Source organism: Rutilus rutilus (assembly GCF_951802725.1).
Source record: "Rutilus rutilus genome assembly, chromosome: 4".
NCBI classification, from domain to species: domain Eukaryota; kingdom Metazoa; phylum Chordata; class Actinopteri; order Cypriniformes; family Leuciscidae; genus Rutilus; species Rutilus rutilus.
In genome coordinates this window covers 25,395,401-25,408,289 of record NC_140212.1, presented here as the reverse complement: position 1 = coordinate 25,408,289, position 12,889 = coordinate 25,395,401, and positions in this window count along the sequence as shown.

The following is a 12,889-nucleotide window of genomic DNA, read 5'->3' as shown; positions in this document are numbered from 1 at the left end:
GAGACTACAATGCACTGCCTGATGCGATATTGTAGTAGACTGTGCTGCTTGGAAACTTCTGGGCTTGAAGCATTTTTTTATTAGTTTAGCCACTGTTTCAAATAAATACCTAGGGTTTTGTTTATTTAATTCTAATAGGGTTGAAAAATAAGCAGATCTAGCAGCTTTTAAGGCCTCTCTGTATGCAATCAAGCTCTCTTTCCATGAAATGCGAAATACCTCTAGGTTTGTTTTCTTCCAGTTGCGCTCCATTTTTCTTGCTGCTCTCTTAAAGGGGTCATATAATGCCATTTTTGTACAAGCTAATATGATTCTTTAGGGTCTAAATTAAAAGTTTGTAATATACTTTAATTAAAAATTCTCATTAGTATCGTAAGAAAACACTCATTTTACCTGGTCAAAAACAGCTCTGTTTTCAGCACGCCGTTTAAGTGCATGTGTCTTTAAATGATAATGAGCTTTGCTCACCCTGCCCCTCTATTCTGTGCGTACACCGTTTGTAACACAATAACACAATAACCATAACGCGTTGTTCATTATAAACGTGGGATTATGAATTATATTGAGAACGTCGTAAATAGAAAACATGCCATAATGTACCCTGAGTGTAAACCTTAGCCGCATTCATCGTGAAGCATGCTAGCGATTTGCAAAGATTAATATAAAGATTAATATAAAGGTTAATAAATGTTACACTCAATTCAGTTCTTCTGGAGGTTCAGCAGGAACACGAATAGTTGGTACCGATCCTTTTTTCAGGAGCAGCTTCTTAGCAAAACCAGCTTTATACTGACCCTCGTTTGTAAAGCAGTCTGGTGTGTGAAATGATTTGCGCAAACATGAAAGCATTGACGTTGATCGTGGGGAATATTCCCTTCGAAAACAAAATCAGCCACTGCGTCTTCAGCGGTTCGGATTTAGGAACATCAAAATGACTGCTGTGTTTCTTATTGCACTCAAGAACAGAACACCACAATTGCTTAGACGCCATTCTGCTCATAGACAGTGCTCCAGCGTATCAACAATGACGCGCGGACTATGATGACAGACAGCTCGCTCACGAGCAAGGGTGGGTCTGTGTTGAAACGCTGCTGTCAATCAACAATCGTGGGAGGGGCGTCGATTTTGTGACAAAACAGCTTGATTTGAGAGAGGGGAAAACATATAAGAAGATTAAAAAACAACCACTGGATGGATTTTTATCATTTTATGATGGTTGTGTACAGGCACTGCCAACACACATTTCAGTACAATCAACTTGTAAAAGTGAATGTACCATTATATGACCCCTTTAAGGGCCCAAGTGCGCTCGTTGTACCACGGCGTTGGGCTATTTTCTTTAATCTTCTTTAAGCACATTGGAACAACTGTGTCTAAAGTGCTGGAAAAGAGAGAGTTACAAGTTTCTGTCACAATATCGAGTTAAAATAATAAAGCAATCTTTAGTGGCAGAAGTGATAGGTCTAACATATTTGAAACACGGAGTCAGCTTTGCAGCCTTGACTAAATGAAGTTTACACAAGACTAGATAATGATCTGAGATGTCTTCGCTCTGCTGCAGAATTTCAACGGCATCAACATTGATTCTGTGTGATAATATTAGCTCTAGAGTATGATTACGACAATGAGTAGGTCCTGACACGTGTTGTCTAACTCCAATAGAGTTAAGAATGTCTTTAAATGCCAATCCCAATGCATCTTTTTCGTTATCCACATGTATATTAAAATCACCAACAATTAGGACTTTATCTGCAGCCAGTACTAACTCTGATAGAAAGTCAGCAAATTCTTTGATAAAGTCTGTATGGTGCCCTGGTGGCCTGTATACAGTAGCCAGCACAAATCCCAAAGGTGATTTATCATTTACACTATATATTGCTATATTAAGCACTAACACTTCAAAAGAATTATATTTGAAACTAGACTTTCTTAGTCATTCTGAAAATATGACTATAAATTACAGCAACACCTCCCCCTTTGCGTTTCAGACGAGGTTAATGTTTATAACAGTAATCTTGTGGGGTGGACTCATTTAAAGTAATGTAATCGTTTGGTTTTAGCCAGGTTTCTGTCAAACACAGCACATCTAGATTATAGTCTGTAATCATATCATTAACAATAAGTGCTTTTGAAGTAAGGGATCGAATATTCAGCAACCCAAGCTTTATCATTTGCTCATTTGTATTATATCTGTTTTTTATTTGTTGAACATCATTTAAATTTTTAGGTGCCAAAAACAGTTTGCATGGAATGGCGTACTAGTCAACTGAATTCTTCTGAGGTCCCACAGCCAGGAGATAGCAGTGATACCTCAAAGATGCTCCTCAATGTTTGTTCTACTCTGAGAAAACCAAACAATTTGTAGAGGACTATCACTAATGTATTAAATAAAGAAAAGAAGACTCTCTTTAAGACAACAAGATGTTCCTCTGCTTGTGGCACAGACATCTTTCCTGGTCTCCTCCAGCCTTGGGCAGAAGGTGGGATCAGATGCAACAGTATTATAGAAGAGAGGTCACTGTCCCAAACAGTTTAGACACATTAGTTATGTTAGCAAAACTTTGATTCATACTGAAAATTGAAACTTAATAATAAAGAATATGAAAAAATGTATGGGGACTAAATATTTCATCCCACTCTCAAGTTCAAATATTAATCATAAGTAATACTGAACACATTATCTAAGTATTAAATTAATCTTAAACATGTTGGCTAAATGAACACCCTATTCTAGCAAGAGTTCTTCAACATCACTGGTGGTTGGAAGAACTTTGCTCTGCTCACTTTTTAGAACAAAGTCTTGCTCAATCTAAGAAGGGGCAGAAAAGAATGACAATTACTCAAAACTTTTTAAGCCGACAAAAATTCCTTCAGGCTGACTCCGGATTTCCTCCAACTGCGGAACGGCGGCGGAGGTAATAGGTTTCCATTAAAGTCAATGTGTGTATTTTCACTGACTGCGTAACGGCTGCGTTCCGACTCCGGCGATCCACAGCCCTCCGGAGCAGATACGCAGAGCTTCTATTTTTGCTGGATGCCGGAGAGCTCCACAGCAATTCAGCACTTATATCGCGCGATCATATGTGAATTCGTGAGATCTTGTGGGTCCTCGTGACTTCAGCTGTTAGTCATGTACGCAGCCGTTCCACAACAAATCCGGACCTGGTTGGTACTGAAGGACAGCGGAGCACGGAGCTGACACGCAGCGGAGCCAATCCGCAGCCGTTCCGCAGTTGGAGGAAATCTGGGGTCAGCTTGGTAACTTTAACAGATTTTTGGGCATCCCAAGTTTCACCTTGACCAGCGTGCTCTGTAAAACGTGAAGTGAGTTTTACACAGATGACAGTGAAAAAGGTTTAGTGCCCAACAAAAGTTTGCATAGTCAAGGCAGTATTTGTAATTGGGTCTAAGAATTGGTTATACAAGTGTAAGGGGATTTACAGTCAAAGACCCAGAACCAGATATAATGAATGAAGACCAGGAGTCAGAATTATAATAAATTAAAGAAAGGTTTTACTGAAGATAGTTTGCAGTTTCATCAGGCAGAAGTCAGCTTCAAGACTCACACGGAGTTCGTAGGCTGCCCCGCTTACAGTTACAAAGATCACAGCAATTATACCCTTCATCAAGGTCTAAGCTACGTCCTTGCTTTAGGTTGCTTTGTAATAGAGGAACTGCATTTTTAAAATACCTGAGAAAGACTAATCAAATATCTTAATAAATGTCCGACCATCTTGCTGAAAACTAGTTAACAATAGATGCAAGCTGGGGTTAGTAAGGTATACTAAAAAGGTGTGAAACACACTGATAATAATTAAGATTATAATGGCATCAACACCTGTATAGATACCAAGATCAAAATATTAATTTTGCAGAGAAACTATAGGACAACCCTCCAAAATTGGGGAAAGAAGCCTAAAACAAAATGTCCAGCTGAGGGAACATTTGATGTGGCTATGTGCAGAGACACTGAATTATTCGTGTAAAAAAAAAAAAGGGGGAATATAAAAAGGGAAGAACAACAAGTACAGACTTTATTTAAAAAAGAGGGAGAACAATTATTTAAAATTAGGAGACATGTCAAAGTGAGATATAATGATAAAACTGTAAAGAAAACGGAAAGACTGCCTCCCCACACACCACCTTATGGCCCCTCAGAGAAATAGATGTCTGACATAACAGGAACAGAAACAGTAGAAGTAAGAGGAAGGGCTGCACGATATTGAGGAAAAAATGCGATATTCAATATGCGATACAATATTGCTTTAAGTATGTAAACTAAATTAAAATTGTGTCAGATGGTGCAAGTACCGCAATGAGTTGTATACACGAATAATTTTTTATGTCAAGTTACAGTCTTGTGCCTAATCTAATTTCTGCTATATGCGTTGATCTAACACTTTTACTTTTAAAACTTTTTGAAGCAGCCTATTAAAATTATATAGATATTGTAAGCTGTAATGCGGGATAATGAAGAAAGCGAGATAAGCACGTCAAGTTACAGAGAAAAGGTGAGAGCAAGTGCAAATATAAGACACGAGAATGAAAGTGAAAAGGAGGCAACAAGCTGTAAGCCTGCGCTCAATTGGCCCAATGTAGGCATCCGACCAGCGGGGAAGGTCTCTGCATGTCACTGTCTTTTCTCGTGGCAAAGTATTTTTGATTAAATGCAATACATTTTCTCATATGTATTTTCTCGTTATTTCATCTTACTCCATAAATGAAAAGGTTTTAATGATATCTATGCATCATTAAATGTGAGCGAATGTTTTGACTATTCTTTTACTCTTTACTGAAAATAATGTCAGAGTCGATTTAGAATAAAATCAAATGTTTACAATTTATTATGTCAGGTAAATGTATCAGGTCAATTTCATAATCAGTTCAAATATAATTGTAGATGCAAAGTCCTAGGTTAATTTCACTGGTATAGTGGCAGGAAAAAAATCGTTCTTACTCGTCACAGAAGTCAGTCAAAAAATCAGTAAACAAGTGCGAGTTATGAGGCAATCGGCTATACTTTCCCCTTTAAACAAGTCTCGGTGCGTCCTCCGAAGGCCGCGTCGGCCACGCACTTCGAAGGACGCGGCCTTCAGAGGATGCAGCCCCTGAATTGGGACACAGCTACAGAAGCTGACGCTATTTGGTTCAGGTGTGCTTAATAGTTTCCTGGTCGATGACGTCACCCGCCTATGACGTTCCATCACGCCATTGGACTGATTCCATACGTGCTCCACGGCGCAATCATGTACAGGGTTTCTGCAGGTATCTTCAAATTTAATGCTTTTTAATGCCTTTTTTAATGGCATTTTTTTATTTTTAATGCCATACATGACCCATGACTAACCACAGTTATATATACACACATATATATATACAGTCAGGTCCATAAATATTGGGACATCGACACAATTCTAATCTTTTTGGCTCTATACACCACCACAATGGATTTGAAATGAAACGAACAAGATGTGCTTTAAGTGCAGACTTTCAGCTTTAATTTGAGGGTATTTACATCCAAATCAGGTGAACGGTGTAGGAATTACAACAGTTTGTATATGTGCCTCCCACTTTTTAAGGGACCAAAAGTAATGGGACAGATTAACAATCATAAATCAAACTTTCACTTTTTAATACTTGGTGGCAAATCCTTTGCAGTCAATTACAGCCTGAAGTCTGGAACGCATAGACATCACTAGACGCTGGGTTTCATCCCTGGTGATGCTCTGCCAGGCCTCTACTGCAACTGTCTTCAGTTCCTGCTTGTTCTTGGGGCATTTTCCCTTCAGTTTTGTCTTCAGCAAGTGAAATGCATGCTCAGTCGGATTCAGGTCAGGTGATTGACTTGGCCATTGCATAACATTCCACTTCTTTCCCTTAAAAAACTCTTTGGTTGCTTTCGCAGTATGCTTCGGGTCATTGTCCATCTGCAATGTGAAGCGCCGTCCAATGAGTTCTGAAGCATTTGGTCACAACATGCTTTTCTTCACAACATTTGGCCAGATCAAGAACACATCCAGGAGGTAGGTGTGTGTGTGTCAAAGTCAACAATCAAGAGAAGACTTCACCAGAGTGAATACAGAGGGTTCACCACAAGATGAAAACCATTGGTGAGCCTCAAAAACAGGAACGCCAGATTAGAGTTTTCCAAACAACATCTAAAAAGCCTTCACAGTTCTAGAACAACATCCTATGGACAGATGAGACAAAGATCCACTTGTACCAGAGTGATGGGAAGAGAAGAGTATGGAGAAGGAAAGGAACTGCTCATGATCCAAAGCATACCACCTCATCAGTGAAGCATGGTGGTGGTAGTGTCATGGCGTGGGCATGTATGGATGCCAATGGAACTGGTTCTCTTGTATTTATTGATGATGAGACTGCTGACAAAAACAGCAGGATGAATTCTGAAGTGTTTCGGGCAATATTATCTGCTCATATTCAGCCAAATGCTTCAGAACTTATTGGACGGTGCTTCATATTGCAGATGGACAATGACCCGAAGCATACTGCGAAAGCAACCAAAGAGTTTTTTAAGGGAAAGAAGTGGAATGTTATGCAATGGCCAAGTCAATCACCTGACCTGAATCCGACTGAGCATGCATTTCACTTGCTGAAGACAAAACTGAAGGGAAAATGCCCCAAGAACAAGCAGGAACTGAAGACAGTTGCAGTAGAGGCCTGGCAGAGCATCACCAGGGATGAAACCCAGCGTCTAGTGATGTCTATGCGTTCCAGACTTCAGGCTGTAATTGACTGCAAAGGATTTGCCACCAAGTATAAAAAAGTGAAAGTTTGATTTATGATTGTTAATCTGTCCCATTACTTTTGGTCCCTTAAAAAGTGGGAGGCACATATACAAACTGTTGTAATTCCTACACCGTTCACCTGATTTGGATGTAAATACCCTCAAATTAAAGCTGAAAGTCTGCACTTAAAGCACATCTTGTTCGTTTCATTTCAAATCCATTGTGGTGGTGTATAGAGCCAAAAAGATTAGAATTGTGTCGATGACCCAATATTTATGGACCTGACTGTATATATATATATATATATATATATATGTGTGTATATACAGTATATATATATATATATATGTATATGTGTGTGTATGCTGTCAATCGATAAAAAAAAATATATTCTGTGATTAACCGGGATTAATCACAATTAAAAACATAATTGCATTGAAATAAATTTATATTTAGTTCATATATTTTATAATGTATTAATTTCATAGTTAATCTCCAAATTAATGTAGAACCAACATCTTTTTATGAATAAAGTATTAGTGATGGGTCATACATGAATGATCCGTTCATTGCGTCTGTCACATGACAAATAATCCAAAGACTCGGAAGGTTAAGTAAATATTGATGTTCCCTGTAAATTATCTTTGGCTGTATTATAATGCAGTGGTTCTCAACTCCAGTCCTCGGGACCCACTGCTCTGCACATTTTGTATGTCTCCCTTATTTAACACACCTGAATCATATCATCAGCTCATTAGGAGAGACTCCATGAACTGAACTGAGTGTGTCAGATAAGAGAGACATACAAAATGTGCAGAGCAGCGGGTCCTGAGGACTGGAGTTGAGAACCACTGTTATAATGATTTCTTAATTCAGAATATGATCAAGATTGCGTAGGTGGATGTGTTTGGGGAATTTGGCTGTTAAAAGTATAGCATTTATATAAAAGTTATAACAACTTTAAATTTAAGTGAACTTCAAACAATCCTCACATAAACCCATAATAAATTTCATATTTATCTGTGCCCTTCCTGTCTAACATAAACAGAACAATATACAGAAATTGAATAAAGTTATCAAACAGTCTGCATGGCAGACTTTTTTATAGACTAAATATAGACTAATCCTTATTAAAGTTACAAAAGTTTTTTAGTCAAGAGCAGTTAGTAATTTTCTGCTCCCTTTGTTCTTTGATTAACATTAATGACAGACAGAATTAGTGGCTACTGTCCCTTTAAGACCAGCCGATGCTGACAGAGACGTGGATCTGCATGCGGCTCATTCTCTCTGCACGTTTGTTTAATTCTTTATTTAGCTCAAAAATGGATACTCGTCCTGCATTCTCTGGGATCCTTATACTACTTATACTATCTGATTACCCTTGGTGTCCCCGGTCAAAAAATGACAAGCCAAATAAAATGGCTTATAAATCTCTTATGCTATATTATCATTAAATATTGGATTCAATCTTTTTTCATCTTGTTTTCTTTCAATTAACACAGGTTTTGTGTATTCTTTCTGGAACTGATTGATCGTAGGCCTCACTGATTTGAGCTTATGCACCTTTTTTTGAGTGAAAATAACTGCTATTACCTTTTCCACGTGTGCGTATATATATATATATATATAAATAAAAAATAGATGTCCTTTAAATTTTAGCTTGGGGGTCCCTCATACAAGGATGATCATATTTGGGGCTTGAAAACTCTGCACTGTTCAGTTCATGCTGAGAGAAGCAGGGCGCTTGGCATTAGGCTCTGTGCACTCTTGAATTTGGCTGTTAAAAGTATAGCATTTATATAAAAGTTATAACAACTTTAAATTTAAGTGAACTTCAAACAATCCTCACATAAACCCATAATAAATTTCCCAAATTCTGTGCAAATATTCAAATTAATATTTGTGATCATTTTGCCATTCTTGAGTAAAATATGAAACCATTCTGTACAATTTATCACTCTAATGTGCTTTAATGTAGGGCTGTATTCAAGACCACCTTTGTCGAGTCCAAGACAAGTCCAAGACCAGGACTAGTCGAGTCCAAGTCAAGACCAAGTCCAAAGAGGTTCGAGTCCAAGACAAGACAGAGTCCAAAAAGGTTCGAGTCCGAGTCAAGACCGAGTCCAGGACAGGAAAAAAAAGTCTTATGCATGACATTATCAAGACAATCATTTTGGGCTATTATTTATTGATCTAAAAGCAAAAACAGTGTCAAAGAGCCGACTCTATTTTAAAAAATATAGCCTATAGAAATTAAATCATTATGTAATAATGAAATAATGAATGATTTAAATTTTATTTAAAATAATTGACTAATTCAAAGAACAACAAAAAAATAATTATATAGGCCTAAAGGCGCACACACATTCGTTTCGACTGTCTGATCAGCCTCACATTCTGTTCCTGTCAATCATACACGCGGATGTCAACCAATTAAACTGCATGAGGGAGGGCCGAGCTAACACACACACACACACACACACTCTAGAGATGCGGATAAACCGCGGATCGGGCGGATGGCGTGACGAAGGTGGCAGTTGAACCAATCAAATGAAAAAAGTTTGCCACTAAGCAAACCTGTAAGCTATGAGCCCAGCTGTCAGTACTATAGGAGGAGGCCGCCCATTAATTAGATGTGCAAGGCAAGCAGGCAAGTTTTCGGGTTGTTATGGACAATTAAAAATGTGAATATTCACGTTACACTAGCGGTGGACTTTCAGCGAGTTAAAACATTTATTTTTTAAAGAGCCATATGTGTGCTTACTGGGGACATAATAAAGACATATTTGGCAAGACCAGTGGCCGAGGCCGAGACAAGTCCGAGTCCGAATACCAGCGAGTCCGAGACAAGTCCGAGATCATAGAAAAACGGTCTCGAGTCCGGACTCGAGTACTACAGCCCTACTTTAATGTTTAACCAGAAAGTTTGTTTTGAAATGCTTTTTTGTACAAAATGATACAGTCATTTGTGGTGTTTCCAGTTCAAAGTGAATGGGAGAGATCAAAAAGAAGAGAAGCGTTCAGTGTTAAGGACCATGTTTGTGTTCACATATGTGCTCACTAGTATCTTGATCAAATCTTTGATCAAGATGTTTAAGAGAGAACCCAGGATGAACCTCGCAGTGAAGGTGCATCAGAAGATGAAGACATCACTGAGCATGCAACAACTGATGAGAAACAATCTAATGAAGGCCCAGCTGATGTTGTTACATTCTGATCGAAGGATGGGAATTTGTCATGGTCTTCATCCCAACCTAGTAGGCAAGGCAAGTTGACTGCTGAAAATGTAATCAAGATGTCCCCAGGGCTCACAAAATATGGAATATCCTGGATTGATAGCATAAAATCCTGCTTCGAACTGTTTTTGACAGAACCAATAGAAACATAATAATATCTGTGAATAATTTAGAGAGGAGACAGGTCTATAAAGACAACTGGAAGGAGGTAGTCCAGACAGACATCCAAGCATACATCAGTCTCTTGATTCTGTCTGGGGTCTACAGATCCAAAAATTAATCTACCACCATTTTATGGGATGCAGACAGAGGTAGGGCAATTCTTAATGCCACCATTGTACTACAGACTTTTCATGTGTTGTCACGGGTGATTCATTTTTACAAAAGAGATACAAGACCTCAACGCCATAAACCTGACAAGCTTGCACCAATTCTCAAAGTCTGGGAAAAGTGATTTGAGAGGCTGCCAATCATCTGCAACCTGCAGGTCCGGATGTCACAGTTGATGAGCTTTTAGTCTACTAGACATTATGATTTCAGAAGACTACAGAATCAATCAAAAATAACCTTTTATTATTAAGGTAAAAATGTATCATGCCAGTTACGTAATTAATCAATAAGAAGCCAATTTAGAAATGATAAATACATAAATCAAATGCCAAAGATGGATCCAAGAATGAGAGATGCATGTATACCTGACAGCAAAGAGACACAAAGCAGTTTGTGAGTGTTCTGGGTGTAGGACTCAAAAGACTAATAGAGGTAGTCTGATTACAGAACCCCAATAACTTTATATTTTAGTTGTTTATTGTTTTATACACATTGTCTGTTCTTGTGAAAATCAGGGTTGCTGCACACTTTGTCAGATCAATTTTAAGACCTTTTTCAGAACCAAACAAAGAAACATTCAAGGGTTATGGTGCGTTCAAGTCATGTCGAAAAGATTGTATTTACGAGTTGAACACACATGAACACCACCACAAAGTCGTAAACACGAGTGGGAAGCTCAGTATTTTCTTTAAGCCCCGATCTTTACGAGTAGGGGGGCGTCTCAGTGAGAAACATGGTGGAATCAATGGATGAAACGTCTGTAGTTGATGGTACATTTTTGTTGAAATTGAATGTTTACTCATCCTAGAAACTGTCATTTATCATGTGCTTGTTATATGCAGCAAGTTAATGAATTACAACAAAAAATTCTAACATTTGTACACCTATAGGTGAGAAATTGTTTGATTTGCGACATTGCACATGGATTTTGTGAACTTATCTCTGTATTTTTATAGCATTTGTTAAAACTGAAAACCAGTTGCACTGGGATTGTGGTCTGACAATTCCAGTGACCCAGGTCCTGTACCAAACCGAGGGTTCCCCTTTCATTTATCTTGATAAATTGACAATACGCAATGACAATACGACTCAACATAATCAGCTCCACAGGTAATTGACTATTTCTTATTTGCATCAGTTTATAGTTTCTCACTATGTCTGAGACACATTTTGAATCTATCGACAAATTAAATTGTCAAAATTATAAATATTGGTCATAGAAACATACAGTCTGTGTTTTCGATGTAAATATATAATAATGTGTAATTTATTTCTGTGATCAAAGCTGAATTTTCAGCATTATAACTCAATAGTAGTGTCAAATGATCCTATAGAAATCATTCTAATATGATGATTTGCTACTCAAGAAATATTTCTGATTATTATTATTATTGCCAATATTGAAAACTGTTTTTGCTGCATAACATTTTTGTGGAAACAATGATACCATTCATACATTTGTGGTAAGATTAAAAAAAGAGAGAAATTATTACTTTTATTCAGCTAGGATGCATTGAATTGATCACAAGTGACAGACAACATTTATAATGTTAAAAAAGATTTATATTTAATAAATGCTTTAATAAATTGAATAAATGCAAATAAATGCTGTTCATTGAACTTTCTATTAATCAAAGAATATTGTACAGAATCTTGTATTCGTTATCAGTTTGTAGTTTGTATGATTCTTGCATTTCTGCTGTTTCCACACAGATTCCAGCAGTTACCCTGCTTTTACCTTTAACACATTGCCATCCTACACTACCTACTCCACTTCCTAAACCTTCTGGCTTCACCACAAAAAACTAAACCACTAAAAACTGCTAGATCTGCTTATTTTCCAACCCTCTTAGAAGAATATCAACAAACACAACCCTAGGTATTTTTCTGAAACAGAGTCTAAATTAACACGAAATAAAGCTTAGACCCCAGACATTTCCAAACAGCAGCAGGAATGACTTTATGAACTTCTTTACTTACAAGTTTGATATTAGAGAGAAAATTATAACTATGCAACCATCTACTACAGTATCGCATCAGACAGTGCATTATAGTCTACCTGAGGAAACATTTTATTCATTCATTGCTATAGGAGAGGAAGAATTGTCTTAACTCGTCAAATCATCTAAATCAACAAGAAGTATGTTAGACCCTATACCGACTAAGCTACTGAAAGAGATGCTTCCAGAGGTCGTTTATCCTCTTCTTAATATCATTAATTAATCTTTATCATTAGGATAAGCCAAACTTTTAAGATGGCTATTATTAAACTGCCTGTTAAAAAAAACGCAACTTGGTCCTACAGAATTAGTCAATAACTGATCTCGAATCTACCTTTTCTGTCAAAGATACTAGAAAAGGCAGTATCCGTACAAATATGTTCCTTTTTATAAAGAAATGGTATCTGTGAGAATTTCCAGTCAGGATTTAGACTGTACCATAGTACTGAGACAGCTCTCATTAGAGATACAAATGATTTGCTCTTATCATCCAATCGTGGTTGTATCTCTCTATTAGTGTTTACTCGATCTTAGTGCTGCATTTGACACTATCGACCACAACATTCTTTTGAAT